The sequence below is a fragment of the Manihot esculenta genome, chromosome 16 (genome assembly GCF_001659605.2).
Source record: "Manihot esculenta cultivar AM560-2 chromosome 16, M.esculenta_v8, whole genome shotgun sequence".
Classification (NCBI taxonomy): domain Eukaryota; kingdom Viridiplantae; phylum Streptophyta; class Magnoliopsida; order Malpighiales; family Euphorbiaceae; genus Manihot; species Manihot esculenta.
The window spans coordinates 12244837-12254022 of record NC_035176.2 but is presented as its reverse complement, the minus strand read 5'-3'; positions in this window follow the sequence as shown (position 1 = coordinate 12254022).

Sequence of the window (9186 nt, the reverse complement as noted above, 5' to 3'; positions counted from 1 at the left end):
CCATGCAACATTCGGGGGCCAAACTTGAAAGCCGAACATGGAGCACTTTCGGCGGCCGAACTTACTTTCGGCGGCCGAACTTGACTCAACTGCCTTAGATCATTTCAACTCAAAACTCACTTCCCTTAACCTTAAAACATTTAAACACCACATCATAACCCTTAGTAACACATAACTCCTACCCTTAGATAGAATCCCAACACCACGGATTCCACCAGATAATAGGAATTCCGGTGCCGGATTCTAGCCGGGTATTACATTCTCCCCTCCTTAAGAACATTCGTCCTCGGATGTTCCTAAAACACAAAATAAAAACACAAGAAGGAAACTAACCTCAAAACAAATATGGATATTGCTGGAGCATAGACTCCCGCGTCTCCCATGTGCACTCTTCTAGATTATGGTGGTTCCATAACACTTTCACCATCGGAATTTCCTTGTTCCTTAGCTATCTGATCTGCGTGTCCAGAATCCGCACTGGCTGCTCTATATAGGTGAGATCTGTAATACCCGGCATGTTCAGACATCAGAATTCCTATCGTTCGGTGGAATCGAGGATGTCAGAGCATCCCTGAAGGGAGAGTGGAGGTTTTCTAAAATGTTTTTTAGGTTTTAAGCTTTTGTTTTAGCAAAGGAATAAGTTTTGAAGAAACAAGGCTAAGGAAAGTTTTGCCACTTTCGGCCGCCTAAAGTAGCTCATGTTCGGCCCCCTAAACTCAATGTTCGGCCCCCGAACGTGATGAGGTGTTACATGTAGCTTTGGCCACCGAACGTGAAGCGGTGGTTCACTTTTTTTAAGTGGATATGACCGACTATGGAGGTGCTTAAGCTCTCCTTTGGGTCAGGAACAAGCACATGTTTTCCCTTGGTGTTTTTCTTGAGTTTCTAATCAATCTTTCAAAGAAAAATAAGTTATGGTGAGTTTTAACTAGTTTTGAGAAGTTGTGGAGTTTGAGAACTTGTGAAACTTGAATCTTCATTTCTTCAAGTTTGGGGTCACGCCAGCCTTTGTTCTTCAAAGGGTAAGAGTGAATCCTTTGTTTTTATTATGTTTTAAATGAGTTTGATGATGGGAAAGGGGAGTTGTGCTTGAGTATGCATAAGTTGTCCATATTAGGGTGTATGGATCCTATGCTTTGTGTATGGTTGTTGTGTGTTGTTTGTTGGAGTTTAATTTATTTGAAGCTCCTTTATGCTTATTGAAGTGTTTATGCATGTTTTAGAAGGGTTAAATGCATGTGTTGAGGTCTGAGCAGGTGATGGAGGGATTGGCAGGCGTCCTTGTGCACGAAACTGAGTTCTGGATGAACTCAGGTTCGGCCCCCGAAAGTCCAAGTTAGGCCGCCGAACATGCCTGACTTTCGTCTCTGGAAGGGACATTCGGCCGCCGAAGGTGCCCCCGAAAGTGCCCTGTCCAGCCTTCCTTTGCATGTTTTCTATGTTTGGTCTAAGGTGTTTTAAGGGGTTTTAAGGGGAGATGTTTAGCGGTATGTCCGAGTATGTTTGGTCCCTCATTTGAGTCTATCTGTGTAGGCACAGAGCAGAGGAACCAGAGAGAGCAGCAGTGAGTACTGCTCCAGAGTTTTCAGAGCCTGCAGAGTCAGTCAGTTCAGATAGCCAGAGGTGAGTGGAACTAAACTTAATGCTTTTTGAATTGATCAAAGACATGTTTTAGCATATCTCATGCATCATGATTATGCCATAAGTTGATTGCATTAGTATCCACGAATATGTTGCATTGCATTGTTATTTGTTGATGTGGGTAAATGCTGAATGATCCCATAGTCACAGACAGGAAGACCAGGAGCCTTTGACTACGCCCTGGCACGGATAGCAAAGACCAGGAGCCTTTGACTACGCCCTGGCAGGTATATGCAAAGTCCAGGAGCCTTTGACTACGCCCTGGCAATGGTAAGTTTACAGGTGTTATATACACATATACATATAGGACAGGAAGACCAGGTGCTCGATTCTACGCCCTGGCACAGAGTTACTGGGACTATGTGGTGACAGGTTTACTCTTGATGTGGCTTGTCTGTGATATGACGCATTCCATGAGATCATATTTTACTGAGATGTTTTACTGTTCTACTCACTGGGCTATAGAGCTCATCCCACTCCCTTAACCCCAGTTTTGCAGGTTCAGTGTACAGTGTACAGGGACAGTCCAGCAGAGTACAGGAAAAGTAAAGAGATTTGTAATAGCTTAGAGTGGACATGTAATTTAACGAGATGTAATAGTTGTTGCTTGACCTAGTGACCTAGTGATGTATGTTTTGTACATGATCTGTATATGTATATATGTTTTTCTGCATGTGAAAACCAGGCTTAACAGGTATGAGATAGCCCATCTAGAGCCAGCTCTAGTCAGGGATACAGAGTACAGAGTACATGAGTACAGAGTACAGTGATAGTGCATGCACAGGTTAAGCCTTGGTTTAGAAAAGAGTTTTATTTTTCACAGCATATGTATGATCATGTATGAGGTTTACAGGTACACAGAGAGTATAGCAGGCTTGCTACGGGTTCTGGCGGCCTTAAGCCGACCTGAATCCTAGCGCCGGTGACGGTCCATTTTGGGGTCGTTACAGATTGGTATCAGAGCCAGGTTCACATGATCGGACCGAGAGAGACAGTGTTGGGCTCAGACAGGTTAGAAGTGGTCAAGCACAATAGGAAATCATGTCCACTAGGATAGGGTCTTGAGTCCTATCTGCTATGATATGCCATGAGTATTGTATGTGTATGATTGGTATGTGATATGTGATAGTTATGTGCTAAAGTGGTATGTTATATGTTGTGTTTCCAGAGTAAAGATGCGAGGAACTCGTCGATCAGCTCGATTGACTGGAGTCCCACCAGAGAGTGAGAGACCAGCTGCTCGTCCTCCTGCATTGCCAAGGGCAAGGTCTCAGAGATCTAGCAGGGAAGGTACGTCGATAGACCCTAGAAGGTCTGTAGACGAGAGCAGAAGAGGAACAGTGAGGGGAGGAAGATCAGAGGAGAGAAGGGAAGCTATGGAGATTGATCAGTCTAGAGATGACAGCATGGGTATAGGCAGTTTTGAGGAAGGTATGGGAGAATCACAGGGAGGCGTTCAGGCCTCAGGTTTTGGCTATCCATCCTTGTTTCAGGAGCCAGAGTATCCGATGGAGGGTATGTCGGAATACTCTCGTTTTGACCCATATCCTACATACATGCCATATATGCCAGATCCTCACTATTACCCATCATACCCACCATATCCTATGTATCCACCGTCCCCTATACATCCAAGTGCAATACACCTAGAGCCAAATGAACCAAATGAACCAGTACCTCCACCACCACAAACAGAACCAGTAGCCCCTGTTGTTGACAGACATGAACCTAGCTCATCTGGAGGTAAAGTGCAAATGACGGAGTACTTGAAATTGGATGCTCCGAAATATAACACAGGAGATGATCCATTTGATTACCTCAGAGCAGTTAGGATGATCACCAGTGAATTGGGAGCAGATGATAGGAGAGCCATTGAGATGGCAGGTTTCACATTAAAATGTAGAAAAGCTAGAGAATGGTTTAAGAATTATGTGGAGCCGAGAATGGACAGCATGTCATGGGGAGAGTTCGCCAATGAGTTTGCAGGGTGGGCTTTTCCTGACAGCTCCAGGGAGATGAAAGTCATAGAATTTGAACAGCTGAGACAGACAGACGAGATGAGTGTTGATGAATTCACAGATAAGTTCCTGGATCTGCTTCAGTACGTGGGTCAAGCCTATGATACTGATCAGAAGAAGGCAAGGAGATATACCATGAGACTTCATCCCAGGTATTCTTCTTTGATCCTTCCAGCAGAAAAAGAGAGTTTTCACTCTATTATAGATGCAGCCAGGAAAATGGAAGCTAGTGCCAATATTCAGAAACAGTCAAAGGCACAGGCTTCGGGTTCTAAGGCCCCCAGTTCAGGTTCTACAGGCAGTAAGAGATGGGATAGAGCGAGAGGAACAAGGAAAGGGTTCTGGAATAAAGTCAAGTCAGGTCTGGGAATAGGTAGTGGCTCAAGCTCTGGCACAGCTCCAGTCTGCAGACGATGCGGAAAACCACATGGCGGAGTTTGTCGGTTGGGATCTACAGCTTGTTTTCGATGTGGACAGGAAGGGCATATTGCTCGGGATTGTCCGCAGATGACTTTTGTACCATCCCAGCAGATGAGTTCAGGCAGTGTGGTACAGCCAGTTGTACGGCCAGCAGCCCCAGTCATGCCTCAGTCTAGTGGCAGAGGTAGAGGGAGAGGGGTAGCCTCTACTTCAGCAGCAGGTTCCCGAGGTGGAAATCCGATAGCCCCAGCACGGATTTTCACAGTGACACAGGAGGAGGCTAACACGTCGAACACAGTGGTGTCAGGTAATCTCATCATTGGGTGTTCAGATGTGTATGCTTTGATGGACCCCGGTGCTTCTCATTCCTTTATTGCTTCGAGAGCCATCGAGAGATTGGGTTTGATCAGTTCTGAGTTAGAGTATCCTCTCTGGGTCAGTGGCCCTAGATGTGACCCATCAGTGGCAGTGTCAGTCTGTCGTTTCAGTCCAGTGTTTATCGAGGGTAGATACCTTCCAGCTGACCTTGTGGTTCTAGATTTGACAGATTTTGATGTCATTCTAGGGATGGATTGGTTATCTGCATATAGTGCTACGTTGGACTGTAGAGAGAAGCTAGTGAGTCTCAGAGACCAGGATGGGTCAGAGTGTGTCTTCAGAGGAGACAGGAGAGGTATACCCAGAGGTATGATTTCAGCCCTTCAGGCTCGTCGTTTGCTTAGGAGGGGTTGTCAGGGGTTTCTAGCTCATGTGAGAGAACTAGACAGTCAGGTGAGGGAACCAGCCACAGTACCAGTAGTCCGAGAGTTTCTCGATGTGTTCCCAGACGATTTGCCAGGACTACCTCCTGATAGGGAGATAGGGTTTGAAATTGAATTACTGCCAGGTACTAGACCTATCTCTATTCCTCCCTACAGGATGGCGCCAGCTGAGTTAACAGAGTTGAAAGAACAGTTGCAGGACTTGGTAGATAAGGGTTTCATCCGCCCTAGTACCTCACCTTGGGGTGCTCCAGTGCTCTTTGTCAGAAAGAAGGATGGATCCCTCAGACTTTGTATCGACTACAGACAGTTGAACAAGGTCACTATCAAGAATAGGTATCCCTTACCTCGGATTGATGATCTATTTGACCAGCTAGCTGGAGCAGGTTGTTTCTCGAAAATAGATCTGAGATCTGGGTATCATCAGTTGAGAGTCAGAGAGGCAGATGTGCCTAAGACAGCTTTCCGGACCAGATATGGGCATTATGAGTTCTTAGTGATGCCGTTCGGGTTGACTAACGCCCCTGCAGCATTTATGGATCTCATGAACAGGGTATTCAGGGAATTTCTGGATCACTTTGTCATTGTGTTTATCGATGATATCTTAGTGTATTCCAGAGATGCAGAGGAGCATGCCCAGCATCTGAGGATCATTTTGCAGACACTGAGAGAGCATGGTTTATATGCCAAGTTCTCGAAGTGTGAGTTTTGGTTGCGGAGCATTGCCTTCTTGGGACATGTGGTATCAGCAGAGGGTATTGAGGTAGACCCCAAGAAGATCGAGGCTGTAGCTAACTGGCCCAGACCCATGACAGTGACTGAGATTAAAAGTTTTCTGGGACTGGCAGGTTACTACAGGAGGTTCGTTCAGAACTTCTCAAAGATAGCAGCTCCTATGACCAAATTGACTCAGAAGAACCAGAAGTTTATCTGGTCAGACCAGTGTGAAGAGAGCTTTGAGGAGCTCAAGAGGAGATTGACCACAGCACCAGTGTTAGCTCTGCCTGTGAGTAATAAGGATTTCACAGTGTTCTGTGATGCATCTCGAGTGGGATTGGGTTGTGTATTGATGCAGAGTGATAGAGTAATCGCTTATGCTTCTAGACAGTTGAAGAAGCACGAGTTGAATTACCCTACCCATGACCTAGAGATGGCAGCAGTTATCTTTGCACTTAAGATGTGGCGGCATTACCTCTACGGGGTGAAATGCGAGATCTACACTGATCACAAGAGTTTACAGTACATCTTAAGTCAGAGAGAGCTGAATTTGAGGCAGAGGAGATGGGTAGAATTGCTCAGTGATTATGATTGTAAGATCCAGTATCATCCGGGTAAGGCGAATGTAGTCGCAGACGCCCTAAGCCGGAAGTCACTAGGCAGTTTATCCCATATAGCAGCAGAGCGGAGACCAGTTGTGATAGAGCTTTATAAGCTCTTTGATGAGGGCTTACAGCTAGAGTTGTCGGGTACAGGTGCGGTGATAGCACAGATGAGAGTGACACCTGTGTTTCTGGAGCAGATAGCGCAGAGACAGCATGAGGACCCTGAATTGCTGAAAATTGCCAGGACTGTTCAGTCAGGCAACAATACAGAGTTCAGATTTGACAGTAAAGGGATCCTTCGCTATGGGAGTCGACTTTGTGTACCAGATAGGGGCAGTGTGAAGGAAGACATTATGAGGGAAGCTCATAATGCGAGGTATAGTGTTCACCCAGGAGCCACCAAGATGTATCAGGATCTGAAAAGGGTCTATTGGTGGCCAGCCATGAAGAAAGAAGTGGCACGATTCGTGACAGCCTGTGAGGTTTGTCAGAGGGTGAAATTAGAACATCAGAAACCTGCCGGTATGCTTAACCCATTACCGATTCCAGAGTGGAAATGGGAGAACATAGCCATGGATTTTGTAGTGGGTTTACCAGTAGCGTCCAACAGGATAGACTCGATATGGGTGATTGTGGACAGACTCACGAAATCTGCTCATTTTCTTCCAGTACGGAGTAACTATTCTGTGGATAAGTTGGCACAGGTCTATCTGGATGAGATAGTGAGATTACATGGAGTTCCAGTGTCTATAGTTTCAGACAGAGGACCTCAGTTTACTTCCCGCTTTTGGCGGAGTCTGCAAAGTGCGATGGGCACGAGGTTGGATTTTAGTACTGCTTTCCACCCACAGACTGATGGACAGTCAGAAAGGACCATCCAGACCATAGAGGATATGCTACGCCTATGTGTGTTAGACTTTGGCGGTTCTTGGAGGCAGCATCTACCTTTGGTGGAGTTTGCCTACAATAACAGTCATCATGCTAGCATTGGGATGGCTCCTTATGAAGCATTATATGGGAGGAAGTGCAGATCACCTGTTTGCTGGGAAGAGGTAGGAGAGAAGGCTCTTGCAGGGCCAGAATTAGTAGCCATTACCAGTAGAATGGTGCCCATGATCAGAGAAAGAATCAGAACAGCTCAGAGTAGACAGAAAAGTTATGCAGACATTCGCAGAAAGCAGTTAGAGTTTCAAGAGGGTAATTGGGTATTGCTGAAAGTGTCTCCAATGAAAGGAGTGGTTCGTTTTGGGAAGAAAGGTAAATTAGCTCCACGGTACATTGGACCCTTTGAGGTGTTGCAAAGGATCGGAAATGTGTCGTATAAGCTGGATTTACCTGCTTCTATGGAGAGGATTCACCCGGTATTTCATGTTTCTATGCTACGACAGTTTGTGTCAGATCCGAATCAGGTTCTGAGTGAGCCTGAGGTAGAGATTCATACAGATCTCACCTATATAGAGCAGCCAGTGCGGATTCTTGACACGCAGATCAGACAGCTAAGGAACAAGGAGATTCCGATGGTGAAAGTTCTGTGGAACCACCATAACCTAGAAGAATGCACGTGGGAGACGCGGGAGTCTATGCTCCAGCAGTATCCATATTTGTTTTAAGGTTAGTTTCCTCCTTGTGTTTTGTTTTTATTGTGTGTTTTAGGAACATCCGAGGACGAATGTTCTTAAGGAGGGGAGAATGTAATACCCGGCATGTTCAGACATCAGAATTCCTATCGTTCGGTGGAATCGAGGATGTCAGAGCATCCCTGAAGGGAGAGTGGAGGTTTTCTAAAATGTTTTTAGGTTTTAAGCTTTTGTTTTAGCAAAGGAATAAGTTTTGAAGAAACAAGGCTAAGGAAAGTTTTGCCACTTTCGGCCCCCTAAAGTGTAAGTTCGGCCGCCTAAAGTAGCTCATGTTCGGCCCCCTAAACTCAATGTTCGGCCCCCGAACGTGATGAGGTGTTACATGTAGCTTTGGCCACCGAACGTGAAGCGGTGGTTCACTTTTTTTAAGTGGATATGACCGACTATGGAGGTGCTTAAGCTCTCCTTTGGGTCAGGAACAAGCACATGTTTCCCCTTGGTGATTTTCTTGAGTTTCTAATCAAATCTTTCAAAGAAAAATAAGTTTATGGTGAGTTTTAACTAGTTTTGAGAAGTTGTGGAGTTTGAGAACTTGTGAAGCTTGAATCTTCATTTCTTCAAGTTTGGGGTCACGCCAGCCTTTGTTCTTCAAAGGGTAAGAGTGAATCCTTTGTTTTTATTATGTTTTAAATGAGTTTGATGTTGTGCTTGAGTATGCATAAGTTGTCCATATTAGGGTGTATGGATCCTATGCTTTGTGTATGGTTGTTGTGTGTTGTTTGTTGGAGTTTAATTTATTTGAAGCTCCTTTATGCTTATTGAAGTGTTTATGCATGTTTTAGAAGGGTTAAATGCATGTGTTGAGGTCTGAGCAGGTGAGGGAGGGATTGGCAGGCGTCCTTGTGCACGAAACTGAGTTCTGGATGAACTCAGGTTCGGCCCCCGAAAGTCCAAGTTAGGCCGCCGAACATGCCTGACTTTCGTCTCTGGAAGGGACATTCGGCCGCCGAAGGTGCCCCCGAAAGTGCCCTGTCCAGCCTTCCTTTGCATGTTTTCTATGTTTGGTCTAAGGGGTTTTAAGGGGTTTTAAGGGGAGATGTTTAGCGGTATGTCCGAGTATGTTTGGTCCCTCATTTGAGTCTCTCTGTATAGGTACAGACCAGAGGAACCAGAGAGAGCAGCAGTGAGTACTGCTCCAGAGGTTCAGAACCTGCAGAGTCAGGCAGTCCAGTTAGCCAGAGGTGAGTGGAACTAAACTTATGACTTTTAATTGAATCACAAACTGCTTTTAGCATATCTCATGCATCATGTTATGCCATAGGTTGTTTACATTAGTATTCACGAATATGTTGCATTGCATTGTTATTTGATGGTGTGAGTAAATGCTGAATGATCCAATAGTCACAGACAGGAAGACCAGGAGCCTTTGACTACGCCCTGGCACGTA